Source organism: Sciurus vulgaris, assembly GCF_902686455.1.
Source record: "Sciurus vulgaris genome assembly, chromosome: 2".
NCBI lineage: Eukaryota > Metazoa > Chordata > Mammalia > Rodentia > Sciuridae > Sciurus > Sciurus vulgaris.
The window spans coordinates 161,811,065-161,830,950 of record NC_136462.1 but is presented as its reverse complement, the minus strand read 5'-3'; positions in this window follow the sequence as shown (position 1 = coordinate 161,830,950).

The following is a 19,886-nucleotide window of genomic DNA, read 5'->3' as shown; positions in this document are numbered from 1 at the left end:
AATGTATTTGTCTAAATGTAATTTAGCATCACACTGTCTTATTTATTGTATCTTTATGGGAAATCTTGAAATTAGATCATGTAAGTTTTTCAACCTTGTTCTTTATTCTATTCTAGGTGCTTTAATTTCCATGTAAATGTTAGAAGTGACTTGTCAATTCAACATCAACTAAAAAAGTCATGCCAGAATTTTTAATTAGGATCGTATTGAATGTATGCAATTGAATGAAGTTGACATTTTTACAATGTGGGTATTTGTGTCATGTATTTTTGCCAAATTCACTATAAGCTCAGTGATTATTTTTTAAATTTTCAAATGATTTTCAGAAAATCAATTAATCATAAAGATTTTTTTATTTACTTCTTTCCCATCCAAAAAAAAAAAAAAAAAGATAGCAATCAGGATAGTACATTTATAAGTTATTTAGTCCCTTCCATGTGTTTGTTGTTGTTGTTGTTGTTGTTGTTCTTATGGTGCATTACCTACACAATAGTGGGATTCATTATTCCATATTCAAGCATGCACATAATATAATTTGCTCAATCTCTTCCCAGAGCCTTCCCTTTCCTCCTCTCTCTCCCTGATCCATTTGTTCAACTCTACTGATCTCCCTTCTGTTATTATTATTGTTATTTTAATTAGTGCATTATAATTACATATATGTGGATTCATTGTAGTATATTTGTACCAGGACAGCATAAGTTGGTATATTCCATTCCACATTGCTTCCCTATACTCTCCCCTCCTCCTGCCCTCTTGATCCCCTTCCTCTATTGTTCTCTCTTCTATTTTCATGAGATTTCCTTTAATTTCCCAGTTCTTAAAGGGCATTTTTTTTCTACCTGTTTCATTTACAGCAGAGTTTGGTTGCTGTCCTAAAAGTGATGCATACATAGTTGCCCAATTATGGTAAATGCAATTCATATTTGTTATCATTTGGATCTGGAATGCTCCCCAAAAGCTCATGTATTGAAGTCATGTTCCCCAGTGCAGCAAGTTTCAGGGATGGGTCCTTAAGGCAGTGATTAGATCATGAGGGCTATAGCCTTATCAGTGGATTAATCCATCGAGTGGATGATTGATCAGTGGATGGATTAATCCACTGACAGCTGGATTATTTGGAGGTAGGACCTGGTTGGAGGATGTAGGTCACCAGGGGCATGCCCTGGAAAAGTGTAATCTTGCTTCTGGCCCCTTTAGCTCCCTCTCTCTGCTTCCTGGCTACCATGAGCTGAGCAGCTTTCCTCCACCATGCTCTTCTGCCGCGATGTTCCACCTCATCTCAAGCCCAGAGCAATGGAGCTGGCCAACCACAGACTGAGTCCTCTGAAACCTTGAGCCAAAATATGTCTTTTTCCCTCTAAGTTGTTCTTGCTAGATATTTTGGTCAGAGAGACAAAAAGTTAACAGAATATTATCATCATGATACATGCAAATGTTGTGCTGGGAGCCTTCCCTTTGTCCCTGCAGAGCCATTGCCCACTCCTCTCCACTCTGCTGTCACCTGATAGAACTAACAAAACCTTACATGTCTTACAAGAAAGCACAGAATTCAAAGGTCAATAGGTTCAGGTTTTTCCAATCATGCTGTGGTAATAACTCTGAAATTGATTTTCCAAAACAGTCAAAATTAAACAATTTAGATGATTGAGCAAACATCTCTTGGATACCTATAATAAAAAGAAAATTCCTTGTTTCATATTGTAATAAAAATGCGTTTGAAATGTTGTAGGAAAGTGTGACCGAGGAGAGATGAAACTGTATTTTTAGATTTCCCCTAACAGAAGCACATGTTAAAATGTCATATATTAAAAGTTCTGGAGATAAAAAGTAAGACTGGTGCTTAAAAGTACAAAATAGGTATTTTTAGCTGTGGAAATGTATAATGGAAAAAACAGGTAGGAGGGAATTGATTAGGTAGGCAGAAAAAGAGCAAATATCCAAGTAAATACATTACATTTGCTCAGGCAGAGCCAGGGGGAAAGAAGAGGAATTAGAAGGTGAAGCAAAATAATATCATTTTCAACAAGTTCCATAGATTTTTGCCAAAAGAGGAAAGAATGTATTTTGGGAGTGATGGTGATCCCTAAAATACCCTTCCTTTTTTAATATAAATTTTACCCACACCGAAGGCTCAGTTCCATATCGTTTTCTTCAATTGGTTGACATGGTCTTAGACAACTAATCTCTTTGGGATTCACTTTTCCCTATCATTCATAATAATGTTCCACTTCTTAGGTGTAGGTTTGCACCTTGAGGCCTCTTTGGTTTGCCCTCCAGCCCCTCTCGCAGACACAACCCTGTTTGTTCATTGACAGTTCATATGCCTGTCATGCTGCACCTGACCTGGTCCAATTCTTCCAGCAGAAATATCCTCGCCACCCTCTCCTCTCATCCACCTGTCTTTCTTCCACTGGTTATTAAAGATGAACCAATGGCACCTTGAACAGTATGACTCCCTGATCAGCTTTATTCACACAACTCCCATGACCTGCCAGGTGCTTTTCAGCATAGAGATTACCACATGGAATCTAAATTACCTTGTTTCCTGGTTGCTCTCATCTATTAAGCTGAAGTTTATGAAGGGCATTGAGCTATATTTTGTCATACTTGTCCATCCAGAGCTTGACTGGGACACTTAAGATGGTAGGAAGATCCCTGTCAAACTAAATCAAATTGAACATATTAAATGTGCTATTTGGATCAGTATATTTCTAAAGTCTTCCTTGGCTTCCCAGTTTTCAAATCCTATGTCCCAGGGGGATTTGAACATCATCCCCAGATGCCTTTACAAGCAGTAAAGTAAGGCTCTAAACGGCCAAAAGCTGCATTACATCCACAGACTAGTAACTTAGCAACACTCAAACCAGAACTCTTTTGAATGAGACTTAGTATTTCATACAGGGGAGATTAATTTTTGTGGATGATCATTTATTTTATGGCTATGGTAGACTAAATCCCCTACTGTGTACTTTTCAGATGTCCCAGACTGGCAGAGGGTCCTGGACTAGGTTCCCAGAAAACTGGGTTACCTACGATACAATGTCACATCTTTAAGATTCGGCAGGCAATTCAGGAAGGGAACAGACTGGGCACAGCAATCAGATGAATTTACTGTGGGTAGCTGGCGATTTGTTACATTTTGCATTCTCTGATGTACAATGTCTTTGATTGCTAGCACTGTCGTTTCAGGTTTGACATCTTTCTATGGAGAACATCTGTGGCATGCAGCAACTCTCTTCATACCGGCAGGAAAAAGCAGACAAGACACTGCTAATTTTTTTTTTTTTTATTCAGATGATACAGTGACATATACGGTAACAGTTATACTGCATCTGGGCTTGAATTATCTTTCAACTTTGACAATTACTGGTTTCTCATCATGTTGCTTTCTCTTGGTTTTTCTAATTCCACACCTTTGTGTCTACCTGGATGTTCACCTGGTTGTTTAAGGCTCTGCATTAAACCAAAATGATGACTGTTTCTTTTGCATTTCTTTGAAGGACATGGTCTTTTAAATATGGCTCTCAGCCAAGCAGGAAAACAAGGGTCAGCAACACTATCCTTCCCCCCGTCATCCCTGTTCTTCTGCAAATGTGCAAATGTCCTCCTTTTGATATTCCCTGTCATTATCTTCATCTCAAAACCTACCATAGTCTTCAGGATGTTCCAGGCTATCCCATAAGGGAAGGAAGATTTGTCAAAAAAGCATCTCTACACCAAAATGTGGGAATTTTATGTTTTAATTCCTCCCTTTGCACTCCTGCACAATGGCATTCACTTGTGTGGTTTACTCTTTACCAGGAGTGACATCAAATGAATCCCCGTGGGAAGAATTTCAATGACATTAATAATGGATTAGAAGCTCTTTTACATACCTACAAATAACTGTGGCCCCACCTTTTCCCACAGTGCCTGGTTGATGACAGAGCCTTGTACTGGTGTCTAAATATTAGTTTTATAATGGGCTAAATTGATGTGAGACCCTGGACATGATGATTTACAGCTCTAGCCAGAGTTTTCTCAAGTTTAAGAGAATGTCTACTAAATGGTATCCACATTGTGCACAGTTATAAAATGATACATTGTAGTGAATGATGATGTCTAGGATGTGCTGAAAAGTTTCCCACACCTTGACATAGAGATGGCAACAAAGCTAATGAGAAGGCACCTCACTCTGGAGATATAGTATCATGAAGGCATCCTATTTGCTTTCCATTAAGTGAAGTGCAAATATGACAAAATACAAATAACAAACAACACAGGATGTGGACCTCATTGTGTATAGTCATTTCCCCCCATTTTGGTTTAGTTTGTTTTCAGTGTTACTCATTTTAGTCTATACTTTACTGATTACTTGGCAGGCTGTTCCTAAAAAAAAAAACAGAATCTCCCTAGAAGTTTGGTTTCTGTTGATATTTATTTCAGTTTTTAGGACATGGGCCAGATCACACTGTACACTGCCTTTTTTTATATCCATGTAGCATATGGAAGGTGTGTAGCAGATTAAATAATGACAATTCATTCTCTTCCCATGAGGACCCTGGTGCCCAGCTCATACCAGAGAGTGATGAAGCAGGAACTAACTATTGAAGCCCTTATTAAATGTCTAATTGTCAAAATCATGTGCAAAATAAAGTATTGGGTTTAACAGTCGAGTATGGGGTAGTTCGTAATGCAGAAATAGGTATGGGAATGAGCCATCAGAACTCTGAGAAAGGAGACAGTTAGTCATCCTTTTGATGCAAAAATGATGGCATCAACAGCCAGCCTTGTACCTCAAAGCCTCTTTCACTTGGAATCAACAGGATGTTGTTCTTTCATAAAGTCAAATATTTGTTTCTGCTAATGAAGTCATAGAGGCTCACCATTATCAATCATTCGGAAGAGTTTAATGGATCTAAAATCCCCAGGTGGTGTGTGTTTGGAAAGAAAATGTGGGTAACTTTTTCTGCCTTGATTTTGCAAAAGCATGAATCAGCAAATCATCACTTCATTTGAAAACAGGATTTGAGGAGTCAGACGTCATCAATACGGCATCCCAGATGGGCCTAGGCAACCCACTATCCTAAGGCACTCTGTGGTGTACTGACTGATCTGCCATGCACAACCTCTCTGCTGGACTTTGCTCTGCAGTTCAAGAAACTTCAACCAGCTTGAACCTTTTCTCTGTCTGTCTTTACAGTGCTTTCTAGGTTGCTTTTAACTTTCCACTCAGTTGGCAGAGGGGAGAGTTTTAAGGGATTTCAAAAATTTTAATTAATTAGCTTTCTCTGCTTTTTTGTATTTTTTTAAACTAATAGACTTTTTTTTTTTTTTTTTTGGTATACTCTACAGTTTGTAGGGCAAAAATTGAGTTAAAAATACAGAGTTCCTCCACATAAACCTCGACCCATCCCAATTTTCCCTATTTTTAATATCCTGACTGAATGAGTGTGGCACATGTGTTATCCTTGATGAATCAATGTGGATGCATTATTATTATCCAAAGTCCAGAACTTACATGAGGTCTCACTTTTTGTGGTGTAAATTCTGTGACTTCTGATAAATATATAATGACATGAATCCACTATTACAGAGTCATACAGGCTTAGATTTATGGAATTATTACAAAAAGAGTTCCAGTATGCCTATGCGCAGTTTTCCTTATTACAAACATCTTCCATTATTAAAGATTATTTGTCACAATTAATGAACAAGTGTTGCTATTTTTTATCTAAATTCTACTCTGTATTCATATTTCTTTACTTTTTACCTAGTGTCCTTTATCTTTTTTTTCAGGATGCCACGTTACACACAGTCTTCATGTGTCCTTTGGGTCCTCTTGGCTGACGGTTTCCAGGATTTTTTCTTGGTTTTGATCTTGAAAATTTTTAGGCATTTTTTAAAGTATCCTTCTCTGGAGATTTTTCTGATGTAATTTTCATCATTAAACTAGACTAAGCAGGTATGGTGGCAAATGACTTTAAACCCAAGGCTCGGGAGGCTGAGGCAGGAGGATCTCGAGTTCAAAGACAGCCTCAGCAAAAGCAAGGTGCTAAGCAACTCAGTGAGACCCTGTCTCTAAATAAAATACAAAATAGGGCTGGGGATGTGGCTCAGTGGCAGAGTGCCCCTGGGTTATATCCCCAGTACCCCACACTACCCTCCCCACAAAATAGACTGATGTGTTTATTTTGGAGGAAATCCACAAAGGCAGAGACATTCTTACACTATCAAGCATAGATACTATCAATGTGATTTATCATTTTTGATTTTACTTGATCATCTGACTCAAGATGATAACTTTGTCAAGTACTTCCTCTGTAAATCTACCTGTTTGTTGTTGTTGTTTTTTCTGCCTTTCCATATTATATTCTTCAGGAGAATGTCACTATCCACAGCCCACACTAAAGGAATGGGGAATGGTGCTCTAACTTATTAAGTTTGCACAAATTATATAGAATTCTTCTGCATAGGAAATTTGCTTATTCTCCTCCATTTGTTTATTCAATCATTTACTTACATCCATATGGATCAATGGATACTTATTTTATCCCTAGTTCCTTTCCTTTTGCTTATCTAAAACTTCATACACCTATAATGAGAAACACATTCACATTAGAAATATCAAGTTTTCAAATCCACAAGCATGGACTTTGATTTTTTTCATCATTGTTTTTCAATTTTCTGTATATGAATCTCATATAAATGTTGTTAGATCAAGTGTTCCTTTTCTGGGGATGCTATTATGTATAGTATTATTTTTAAAAATTTGTAAAATGCTGATTACTTGTTGGTATGTAGGAGAGTAACTGATTTTTATGTATTACATTTTATTATCACTATTATTATATATATTATCCTGATATCCTGAAACCTTGCTGCACTCATGTATTAGTTTCATGAATTTTCTTTCATCGATTCTTCAAGGATTTTCAATATAGATAATTATGTCATTTATAAATCAAGTCAGTTTTATTAACTGCTTCCCAATCTATGTTCCATTTGTTTCCATGATTTGCCTTATCACACCAGCTAGAATTTCCAGTATGAAGTTGAATAGGAATACCAAAAGAGGACATCCTCCCCTGCTCTTGATCTTAAAGGAAATGCATCCAGTGTCTCACTACTAAGTATGATGTTAGCTATAAATTATTTTGTAGATGTTTGTGATCAAATTCAGTTCTCCTCTATTTCCAGTGGGGGGGGGGGGTTGAGCTTTTAAAATGAATCAGATGCTTAATATACTCCCATGATTTTTTTTTCTTCTTTAGTCTGTTGTAATGCTAATTATACTGATAATTTTTTTTAATGTTGTTGTTATGGGTCAGGCTATATGGGCAATGGCCAAACAGACTCCATTTTACTCTTGGACTCCATGTCATGTAAGAAAAGATTCCATCTCACCCCAATTAGAATGGCGATTATCAAGAATACGAGCAACAACAGGTGTTGGCGAGGATGTGGGGAGAAAGGTACACTCATACATTGCTGGTGGGGCTGCAAATTAGTGCAGCCACTATGGAAAGCAGTGTGGAGATTCCTTAGAAAACTTGGAATGGAACCACCATTTGACCCAGCTATCCCACTCCTTGGCCTATACCCAAAGGACTTAAAATCTGCATACTACAGAAATACAGCCACATCAATGTTCATAGCTGCTCAATTCACAATAGCCAGACTGTGGAACCAACCTAGATGCCCTTCAATTGATGAGTGGATAAAGAAACTGTGGTATATATATACAGTGGAATATTACTCAGCCATAAAGAATGATAAAATTATGACATTTGCAGGCAAATGGATGAAATTGGAGAATATCATGCTAAGTGAGATAGGCCGATCTCAAAAAGCCAAAGGACGAATGATATCGCTGATAAGTGGAGGATGACACATAATGGGGGGGAGGGAAGGGTTAGAGTTAGGGTTAGGGAGGGGGGCAAGAATGGAGGAAGGAACTACTGTATAGAGGGTAAAGAGGGGTGGGAGGGGTGGGGGGAAGGGAAAAAATAACAGAATGAATCAAACAACATTGCTCTATGTAAATTTATGATTACACAAATGGTATGCCTTTACGCCATGTACAAACAAACAACATGTATCCCATTTGTTTACAATTAAAAAAAAAAAAAAAAAAACCCAATGAGGCATACTGAATTATATTTCCACCAGTAGTATATGAGAGTACACATGCTCCAGATTCTGATCAACACTTTTTCTGCTTAGTCTTTTAAATTATATTAAAAAGAGTGCAGTGGTATCTGATTATAAATTTAATTTACATTTTCTTAATTACCAGTGATGGTTAATATTTTTAAACCACTTATATATTTAATTGTGTGAAGGGTTGATTCAAGGATTTTGCCTACTTTCCTTTGGTTATTTGTTTTGGTATTATTTGTAAATATTACATGCATATATATATATATACACATAAAATCAGGATACATGTGTATGTATATATGTATCTATAAAGATAATGTTTATGTATATGCTATGTATCATATATATTATATACATGCTGTATATCTGATATATATCATAGATGATACATATAGAAACAATATTATTTTCTTGTTTTTGAATTTTCTTTATCTCTTTATTTCTGACTTATTTTAACAATATCTTATAAAGAACCCGTATTTTCAAATGCAACAATGTGTAATTTATCTTTTTTTTTCTTTTTTGTTTGTAATCATTTTGATTTCTAAGGTATTGCTGTGTAGTACATCTTAAAAATATATGGTTTAAATCTTAAAAAAAAAAAAAAAAAAAAAAGAAATGCTTCTCCTCGGGGAAACACCCACCTCTGAACCCATCAACAGTTGCTTAGCATAGCATATTTGGCAACATAAAATGGCAATTCTTATACAATGTAAAATTGTTCTCTTTTGGGTTCCCATTTTTCTTGGGCAATGTATCCTAACGGTATAGAATGTTGATGTTAGTCTAGACGTAGGTAACCATTCTTTAACTTGTGCTCAACTAGGGTCATTTTGACCCATTTCCCCTTCTGCTTATGATTTTAGATCTCATGATGTTTGTTTCTGGTTTTGAATCATAGCAACAGTCACTTATGATTAAGGTACCGGCATGCTTTACTTGTGGTATAAAAGATTAGCTCTAACCCTTGGAGTGGGTCAGAGAATGCAGACTTGCAGCCTGCCCTTGGTCCCACCAGCTGATGAATCCGGACCACCAGCTGGTGAATAAATATTCCATCTCCTGCTTCAAGATTGACTTGATAATTTATTGCAATCTGACCATAACATCATACCAGCCTTGCATACCTGCAATAAATCCCACTTAGTCATGGTCTATAATTCTTTTTACACCTCATTGGATTTAATTTGCTAATGTTTTATTGAAGTTTCTGTTGATATACATGAGAGATGCTTGTCTATAGTTTTATTTTCTTGTGATGTCAATCCAGTTTTGGTATTGAGTAGTAACAGCTTCCTAGAATGAGGTAGGAAGTTTTCCTTTTGCTTCCATTTTCCGAATGATGATGTGAAGAAAATGGATATTATTTCTTCTTTAAATATTTGGCAGGATTTGTGGGAGAAATTTCTGGGTCTAGTAATTGCCTTTCTGAGGTTTTCTGGGTCAAGTAATTTATTTAATAGATATAGAGCTACTTAAGTTATCTGTGTCTCCTTATGTGAGTTCAGTAGGCGGTGTCTTTCAAGGAATTGGTCCATTATGTAAATTATCAATTTTGTGGTTACAGTGTTGCTTGTATTATTCTTTACTTCTTTATTTTAATTTATTCTTGTTTATTTAATTTTGGAGTAGTGGACATTGAACCCAGGTGCACTTTCCACTGAGTTACATTCCTAATCCCTTTTTAAAATTATTTTTTATTTCAAGATATGATCTTGCTAAGTTTCTAAGGTTGGCCTCAAACCTGCAATCCTCCTGCCTCAGCCTCCTGAGTTGCTGGGATTACAGGTATGCACCACTATATCCAACTGTGGAATTACTTTACTATCCTTTTAAATGTCCATCTTTTATTTCTGATTTTGGAAACTTTTTGTCTTCTTTATTCTTGGTTTTCCTTGCTAGAGGTTTATCAATTTATTGCTCTGTCCAAGACAACAGCTATTGATTTTCTTGTTTTCAATTGCATCATTTTCTTCGCTAATTTTCTTTTTATTCTTTTGCTTTAGGCCTTAATGTCTTTTTGGTTCCCTTTGGTTGAATCTTGACAGATCTTCCTTATTTCGTCATATATGTATTTAACACTCTGAAACTCTAAAGCACTGCTTTCAGTACATCCATTTGTTTTTCTTTGCTTGGGGCCTCACTAAGTTGCTGAGACTGACTTTGAACTCTCAATCCTCCTATCTCAGCCTCCTGAGCTGCTGGGATTCAGGTGTGCACCACCATGCCTGGCCCACACACTTTGAAGTTGTTTTCATTTTGATTTAGTTCAAAATACATTTATGTATATTTCTCTTGATTTTTTGATTCATTGTGTGTTATGCAGACGTGTGCATAGTCTTCAAATATTTGATGATTTTCCAAGTATATTTCTATTATTGACTTCTAATTTAATTTCATACAATGTCGGAAAACATTGTATGGCCTCTAGTCTTTTGAATTCCTTAAGGTATGTTTTATGCCTTTGAATGCTGTCTATGTTCAAGGGAATGATTCATGTGAGCTTGAGAAGAATGTGTTATTCTGCTACTGTTGGATGCAAGATTCTATACATTTTAATTAAATCAAGTTGATTAATTATGCTATTCAAGTAACCTATCTTTAGTGATTTTCTATCTGCTAATATTTAGTTACTGACAGGGTTAAATTATCCAGGAATAGCAGTAGGTTGTTTGTTCCTCACTTGGCTATGCCTGGTGGTAACCGCATTTGGTACTCTGTTGCTGTTCTCTATTCCTTCAGGACTGCCGTGTCATCCTGGAGAATCCACCCACTTAACATCATGTAACTCCACTCCTGACAAGGTTCCTTGTTCTGAAGGCTGCTGTGTCTAAAATTAATGCAACAGCTACTCCAGTTTTCTTTTCATTAGCGTTAAAAGGCTATTATCTTTCTCTAGTTCTTTAATTGTAATTTGTTAGACTTTATACTTAAGGTGGGTTTTGTGTAAATAACATCTTGGGGTCTTGTTTTTTATCTGATAATCTCTGTCTTTTGGTTGGTGTATTTAGATGACTTGTTTAAGGGGATTATTGATCTGTTGGTTTTAACATCAGCCATGTTTATAACTCTTCTTTTTCCTATAGTTTAAATGTATATTTGTATAGTTTCCTTTTATTTCTTCTCTTAGTGCATCAATTATATTTCTTTTTTAAGAAAATGCCATTGCCTTAAAGCTTACAATATACATTTTTAGATAATATAAACCTACCTTCAAATAATACTATGCTGCTTTGCATGTATTGCTGGTACCTTATAAAAATAGTTCCTCCTTCCCAAACCCTACAGCATTGCTGTATTTACTTCACTTATTCATATGCTATAGTACCAACACATTCTTACCATTACCACATTAGCAAACAGTTATCTTCTAGATCAGCTATCTACATCTCTCTAATATTCTGGTCCACATCATTTCCTTCTCCCTGAAGAACTTCTTTTAACATTTTTGGCAACACAGGTCTGCTAAGGATGAATTCCACAGTATTTATTTGTCTAAGAAATTTTTTCTCTCTCCTTCATTTTGAAAGAATATTTTGCTAAATATATAACTCAAGGCTTAAGAGGTTTTAAATCAATAATCAAAATTTAAATATTTCATAACACTCTCTTCTTGCCTATGTGGTTTCTGCTGGGAAATCTGATACAATTCTTATGCTTATTTTCCTACAAGTAGTACTTTTCTCTTACTTTTTTCAGGATTCCTTTCTTGGTCTTAATTTTCTTGCATTTTGAATATGAGGCACCTAGGTATGGGTTGTTTGCTGTTGTTGTTGTTTTGGTTTTGTGGCTCTATTCTGCTTGATATCTTAGTTTCTTAGATCTGTGTATTGGTGTCTGTTATTAAATTTGGAAAACCATCAGCTATCATTACTCATTTGAATCATTCTCCAGCTCCACTGTCTCCTTCTCTTCTGATATTTCAATTACACACGTTTTGAAATTACCCTATAGCTCTTGAATTTTTTGTTCTGTTTTTAATCATTCTTTTTTCTCCTTGCATTTCAGTTTGGGGCATCCGTATGGACCTAATTTCAACCTTACTGGTTCTTTCCTCAGCCTTGTTGAGTGTACTCATGAGTTCATGAAAGGCATCCTTCATTTGTTTACAGTGTTTTTATTTCCAGAATTTTCCTTCAGTTCTTTTTTCAGATTTCGGTTTCTCTGATTTTATTATTAATTTGTTCTTACATCCTTGTGTTGTTTTCCCATTAGATCCCTCTACATTATTAATCATAGCCCTGTTAAATTCTCTATCCTATCTTTTCAGGCAGAAAGTCTGGATGAGTCTGGATCCAAAGCTTGGTTTGTCTCATCAGGCTGTGTTTCCTTTCTTTCTGGAATCCCTCATAAGTTTTTTATTGAATGATGAACATGTTTTATGGGGCAAGAGGTTGTGGTAGGGTCCCACAAAGAATACAATTGTACCCTAAAGTCTATGGCTCCCAGGAATTTATCCTTGTCATGTTAGTCCACATTAAGACTCCAAAAATTCATCAAAATCACTATTTAAATCTTATTTAAATTTTTCTTTTAAATTTAATTAAAATTTAACCAGTTTATGATGCACAGTTTCTGTTCTAGGTAAGCAAATTTCAGCTGTGACTTTTAGCATTCATTTTTCTCTCCAGATTTTGAGGTGGCAAATCTGTCCTGAAAATTCAGTTCTATCATGAATCCAAAAAAAGTCATTGATTTTCAGATTGCCCAGAGTTTTCATGTTATAAGGATGGGAGTGAGAACTTCCAAGGTTTTTAATGTCACAGGTTTTAGGTTCTGCAGGCAAAATCAATCCTGTTCTTTCTGCAAGAACTATATTAAAATTGCTGCATGTTTTTTAAAAACACAGTTTTACTAACAGCATGAATATGTGAATTTACAATACCAACCTATAAAGTGAAATTAATCACCAAACTGTGTTATCTCTGTTCAGTGAAACATATATTATTTAATTACTATATTAGCAATGTAATAAGAAAATCATGATTTTTATAAAAACCTATGAGTATGTATATAGTTTAAAGAGGACCTAGGAAGAACATTCTTCAAAAAAAAGTCTTATTACTGATTGGAGTTTCACTTGAAGAAAACCACGGGAATCGTATAAATTAAATGATATACTCTGTATATGTACATGGTAAGAGATGCTGGAAATCTTCTGTGCGCAAACCATGAACATCTTGTTGACTTAACTTCCCAGGACTTTAAGACTGAAGAATCAAAAGCAGTCTTTTATATTCTATTCTACTTTTAGTTTTGGGCTGCCATAGAGGAGAAAGTGTCATGAGTAAAGAAAAAAAAAATTAAATCCCTGTTATCTCAGCAGAAATTGAAATCTAGAGAGCAGAAGGTAGTCTATTGGAATAGACGGGAAAAACACTCTGTGTTTTGTAGGCCGTGTATAAAGCCCACATCAGCTCGCCTGTGTTCTGTGGGCATCCTTCCTTTGCCTTCCACCTATCACAGTCCTCCTGATTTATCTGGTTACACCACGGGGCATGTGACATTTCTCAAGTAATATGATTTCTGGAATGCAACAATTTTAGATGTAGGTAAGACTTAGGGGGGAAAAAAAAAACGCTAAAGCTTTGTAGGAATTACAGGACCTGCCCAAGCTCATATGACACAATCAAACAGAGATCTCACACCGTTCATCCTTGCTGCCATATTTCTCTTGTAACACCAAGCCAACCATCAGATCACAACACTGAGTATCTCCTACAAAGACTTGCTGAGTCTCTGGTTTTATTTTTTTGGCGAAATGAAAGGTCGAGGGAAGCTGGAGTCACTTCTCATTTCAGCATGTTCTCTTTAGCTAAGCTGTCCTTTAAGTCACGTGTTGTTTTTCCCCTGGGCCTTTAATTGCTGTTGCACTGCACATAAAAATAACCTAAGTTCTTAACATGTGTATTTGCAGCAAGAACACTTGATTATATATCTCTCTTCATCAGTTATGTCTGCAAAGGCCACAGCCCTGTGCTCTGGGGGCTTTTCTTCAGTATGTAGGGAGTTAGCTTCTCCCTTGATGAGGGACCAGGTGTTAACCTTCTACTTATATAATAAGCTCCCTTTCTTCTGCAGATAAGATGAACTCTTGATCTCTGTGGCAAGGCTGTGACCATGTCAACTGCCCCTCAGATGGAGTCAGAGAAAGGCAACCTCCGTATAATGATACTCCCAGGCTCCTGGCTGAGCCCCTGTCCCATAGCTCCAATGTAGGGGCTGGCTGCCCTTGTTTATTGCATCTTTCTCCTTATGGGTTTGATTCTGTCCAGCTTTTATCCTGGAACTGTTTGCTCTCTGCATCCAATCCTCTCTCCAACTCAGTCAATATTTGTTTTCTGCATCATTACCACTCTTCCCTTGCTAGGTATTAACCTCGATTTTATATTTCTTGCTCACTTTCATTCCCTTTTAATTCTCCCACTGTTAAATTTCTTTCAGCACTTTGTGATCAGAATTACCATTTATTTCTCCCAGGGTTCCTTGAGCTGGCCCCTGACTCTGGATCCTCCTTGCTTCCTGTGAACAATGCCTCGGCACACCCAGGTGCTACCTTCTAGCACACAATTCGGAACTCTTTGACACATGTCATATTTTTCTTTTTGGTAGATGCTTTCTAGTGAATTTTGTCTATTGGTGAAAATAAAGTCCAGCTGGAAAACAACAGGAAAAGGAGATGAGGATGTTACTCAGCAACATATAACTTCTAATCCATCAGCTCGAAAGAAAACCTTTTCCTCTCTGGCAATGGTCAGATGATGCATTTGGAATCAATGTCTTAAGAACTTTCCTGCCTCTGACATCAATAAGAAATGACTCAGATTTCATGTCTGCTACTCCCTCTGCCTAGAAAGCTCCAGATTCTACTCTTGGCCTCACTAATTCCTGCTCAAAGTTCAGGTCATGAAGGAGTTATCACTTCTTGGGAGAAACATGTTTCAGCCCTGCAGTCTAAATTATATACTTCTATTTGATCCTCAGGAATGAAACCTATGACCAAGAGGAAGAATGAGAGGAAGTTCATCAGTTTCCAACCTGCCCCCACACCACTGACCCAGGGCCAGGTGAAGGGTGACACAAAGGGAGAGAAGGAGAGAACCAAAGTTGGCAGCAGTGGTAGAAGAGAGAGTCAGACTGAACTTAGCTGATACAGAAACTACGTAGTGGGCTGATGAGTGAGAAATACCCACTTCTCCTAGCCAGTGAAGGGAGAGCTGTGGTAGGAAGACATTTTATGAAGGGTCACATTTATGCTTACAGATTTTGGAAAGAGATATTCCTGCATCTTCATTTTCTTGTATTGTCATGGAGGAACACCTGTGAAGCAAAACATATATATATCTATCTTGTAACACCCAGCCAACCATCAGATCACAACACCCAGTATTTCCTAAATTATTACATGAAATTGAGAGGGGGGAATGCTTCCAGGTTCATTCTGTGAAGTCAGTACCACCCTGATTCCCAAACTGCATAAAGAGAAATCAAGAAAACTAAAGACCAATATCCTTGATGAACATAGATGCAAAAATTCTTTTTTATTTTTTAATTTTTTTGCTACTGAGGATTGAACCCAGGGGTGCTTAATCACTGAGCCTACACCCCAGTCCTTTTTTGTATTTTATTTAGAGACAGGGTCTCCCTAAGTTGCTTAGGGTCTTGCTACAATCCTCCTGCCTCAGCCTCCCAAGCCACTGGGATTACAGGCATGTGCCACAGCAGCCTACTGCAAAAATTCTTAATAAAATGCTGGGAAATAGAATGCAACAACACATTAAAAAGATCAGCTACTAATTGAACTGGTTTCATTTCAGGGATGTAAAGATGGTTCAACATACACAAGCCAATAAATATAATAGATTGAACAAATAGAACCAAGGACAAAACCCACATGATTATCTTCCTATTAAAAAAAATGCTTTGACAAAACACAATACCCCTTTGTGATAAAAATCCTGAAGAAACTAGCAATATAGAGAACTTATCTCAACATAATATAAGCTATATAGGACAAACTCAAAGCCAAAACTATACTGAATGGGGAAAAATCTGAAAACATTTAAGCATTTTCTCTAAAATCAGGAACAAAATAACAATGTCCACCATTCCTATTCAATATAGTACTTGACATTTTAACCACAGCAATTAGGCAAGATAAAGAAATAAAAGAAATACAAAAGGGAAGGGGAAAATCAAATTATCCCTATTTTTAGAGGATATGATCCTATACTTAGAAGATCCTACAAGTTCCACCAGAAGACTTCTAGAGCAGATAAACAAATTCAGGAGTAGCAGGATACAAAACCAACATATAAAAATAAATAACTTCTCTACCAAGAATGAATCCACTGAGAAAAAAATCGAGAAAACAATTTCATTTATGATATCTTTTTTAAAAAATAAAATGAAATACCTAGGAATGAATCAAACCAAGGAAGTAAAAACCCCCTATGAGGAAAATCATAGAAAACTTAAAAAGAAATTGAAGAAGATATTAGAAGATGGAAAGGCATCCTATGCTCATGGATGGATGGAATTAATATTGTGGAAATGGCCATATTGTCAACAACGATCTATAGATTCAATGCAATCCCTATCAAAATATCAATGAAATCCTTCACAGGACTAGAAAAAAGCAATCCTGAAATTCATGTGGAAGAAAAAAAGACACAAAATACCCAAAGCAATCCTGAGTAAAATGGATAAAACTAGAGGCATCACAATACCTGATTTTAAATTATACCACAGAACCAGAGTAAGAAAAACAGCATGATACTGGCATAAAAGCAGACATGTAGATCAATGGAATAGATAGAAGACAGAGACAGGGTGGGGGTTCATCAGAAAACTAAAAGTAGAACTACCATGCGGTCCAATAAATAAATACCACTCCTTGGTATTTATTACATTAAAGTCAGCATGCTTAAAAGATACCTGCATTCCCATGTTGTTATTAGTGCATTATAATTATACATAATAGTGGAGTTCATTGTGATATAATTGCACATGCAGGGAATATAATTGGATCCATTTCAGTCCCTAGTACTTCCTCCCCTCCAACCTCTACTCTACCAGTATTTTTTTTTTTTTTTTTCGTGGTGTTGGGGACTAATCCCAGGGCCTTGTGCATTTGAGGCAGGCACTCTACCAACTGAGCTATATCCCCAGCCCTACTAGTACTCCTTCTATTTATTTATCGTTTTATGTTGGTGCTTTATAGAGATACATTAAGGTAGAATTCACGGTGGTTTGTTCATATAGGTAATAGATAATTTGGTAGATTTCATTTCTCAGTTCCTCCCATACCTGTCCCTCCTACCTCCTCCTCAGCATGCCTTCTCTACTCCACTGATCTCCCTTTTTATTTTCATGTGGTTCCCACCCACTGCCACCTTTACCTGCAAATGTCAAAATTTCATTCCTCTTTATGGCCAAGTAAAACTATCACATTTTCTCTATCATTCTCCTGTTGATGGACCTCCAGGTTGGTTCCATAGCTTAGCTATTGTGAATTGAGCTGCTATAAACATTGCTGTGACTGTGTCACTGTAGTATGCCAATTTTAAATTCTTTGGATATATGCCTAGGAGTGGGATACTGGAGTCAAATAGTGATCAGTTTCTAATCTTTTGAGGAATCTCCATACTACTTTTCAAAGTGATTGTACTAATTTGCAGTCCCAGCAACAATGTATGAGTTTATCAATTTCCCACATCCACACCAGCATTTATTATATGTTTTCTTGATGATTGCCATTCTCATTGGAATGAGATGAAATCTCAATATAGTTTTGATTTGCATTTCCCTGATTGCTATGGATGATTTACAGTTTTTCATATATTTGACAATCATTTGTACTTCTTCTTTTGAGAAATGTCTGTTTAGTTCTTTTTCCAGTTTATTGATTGGCTTATTTGTGGGGTTTTGTTTTTGATGTTGAGGTAGTTTTAGTTCTTTATACTTCCTGGATATTAACTCCCTGTTGGAGGAGGAGATGGAAAGATTTTCTCCCATTCTACAGGTTCTTTCTTCATGATCTTGTTTCCTTTGCAGTGCAGAAACTATTTAATTTGATACATCCCACTTGTTAATTCTTGGTTTTATTTCTTGATCTTTAAGCATCTTGCTAAGGAAGTCAATGCCTGTGCCAATATGTTGGAGTGTTGACCCTATGTTTTCTTCTAATAATTATTTCTGCTCTAATTCCTAACTCTTTGACCCACTGTGAGTTGACTTTTGGAGGAAGGGAGAGATAGGAATCTAGTTCACTCTTTTCTTTTTAATATTTTTTTACTTGTTCTTATTAGTTATACATGAGAGTCAAATGTATTTGACATATAATACATATGTGGAGTATAAATTCCCATTCTTCTCATTGTACACAATGTAGAACTACACTGGTTGGGTTATCATATATGCACATAGGATAGTAATATCTGATTCCTTCTGTTATCTTTCCTATTCCTATTGCCCCTCCCTTCCCTACATGCCTCTGTGTCTAATCCAAAGTACTTCTAATCTTCCCTATCCTTCCCTTCCTTATTAGCACCCACATGTCAGAGAAAACATTCACCTTTTGATTATTTGGGATTGGCTTATTTCACATAGCATGATAGTATCCAGTCTCCAGATCCATCCATCATTCTTCTTTATGGATGACTAATATTCCATTGTGTATATATAACACATTTTCTTTATGCTTTATGTTCAAGGGCACCACGATCTTACCAGAAAATGCCAAAATTTCATTCCTCTTTATGACTGAGTCAAATTATCACATTTTCTTTATCCATTTATCTGTTGAAGGACACCTAGGTTGGTTCCATAGTTTAGCTATTGTGAATTGAGCTGCTATAAACATTGCTGTGGCTGTGTCACTGTAGTACATTCATTTTAAGTCCTTTGGGTATAAAACAAGGAGTGGAAGATCTGGGTGAAATCATGGTTCCATTCCAAGTTTTCTAAGGAATCTCCATACAGCTTTGCAGAGTGGTTGCACTAATTTGCATCCCTACCAGCAATGCATGAGTGTACCCACATCCTCACCAACATTATTTTTGGTCGTATTCTTGATGATTGCCATTCTGATTGGAGTGAGATGAAATCTCAGTGTAGTTTTAATTTCCATTTCCCTAATTACTAGAGATGTCAAACATTTTTTCAGGTATTTGTTAGCCAATCCTATTTCTTCTTCTATGAAGTGTCCTTTGCCCATCAGTTCCTTTGCCCATTTGTTGATTGAGTGATTTGGTTTTTGGTATTAAGTTTTTTGCATTCTTTTTATATCCTAGAGGTTAACGTTCTATCTGAGGTGCAGACAGCAAAACTTTTCTCCCATTCTGTAGCCTCTCTCTTCATATCCTTGACCATTTCCTTTCCTGTGAAGAAGCTTTTTAGTTTGATACCATCCCATTTATTGATTCTTGATTTTACTTCTGTGTTCTAGGGTTCTTATTGAGGAATTCCACTCCGGATCCAATATGATGTAGATCTGAGTCTCTTTTTTCTTCTGTTAGGCTCAGGGACTCAGGTCTAATGCCTAAGTCCTTGATGCACTTTGAGTTGAGTTTTGTACAGTGTGAAAGATAGGTGTCTGATTTCTTTTTTGATATGTATGGATTTCCAGTTTTCCCAGCACCGTTTGTTTAACAGGCTATCTTATCTCCAGTGTATGTTTTTGGCACCTTTGTCCAGTATGAGATTCCTGTATTTATGTGGGTTTGTCTCTGTGTCTTCTA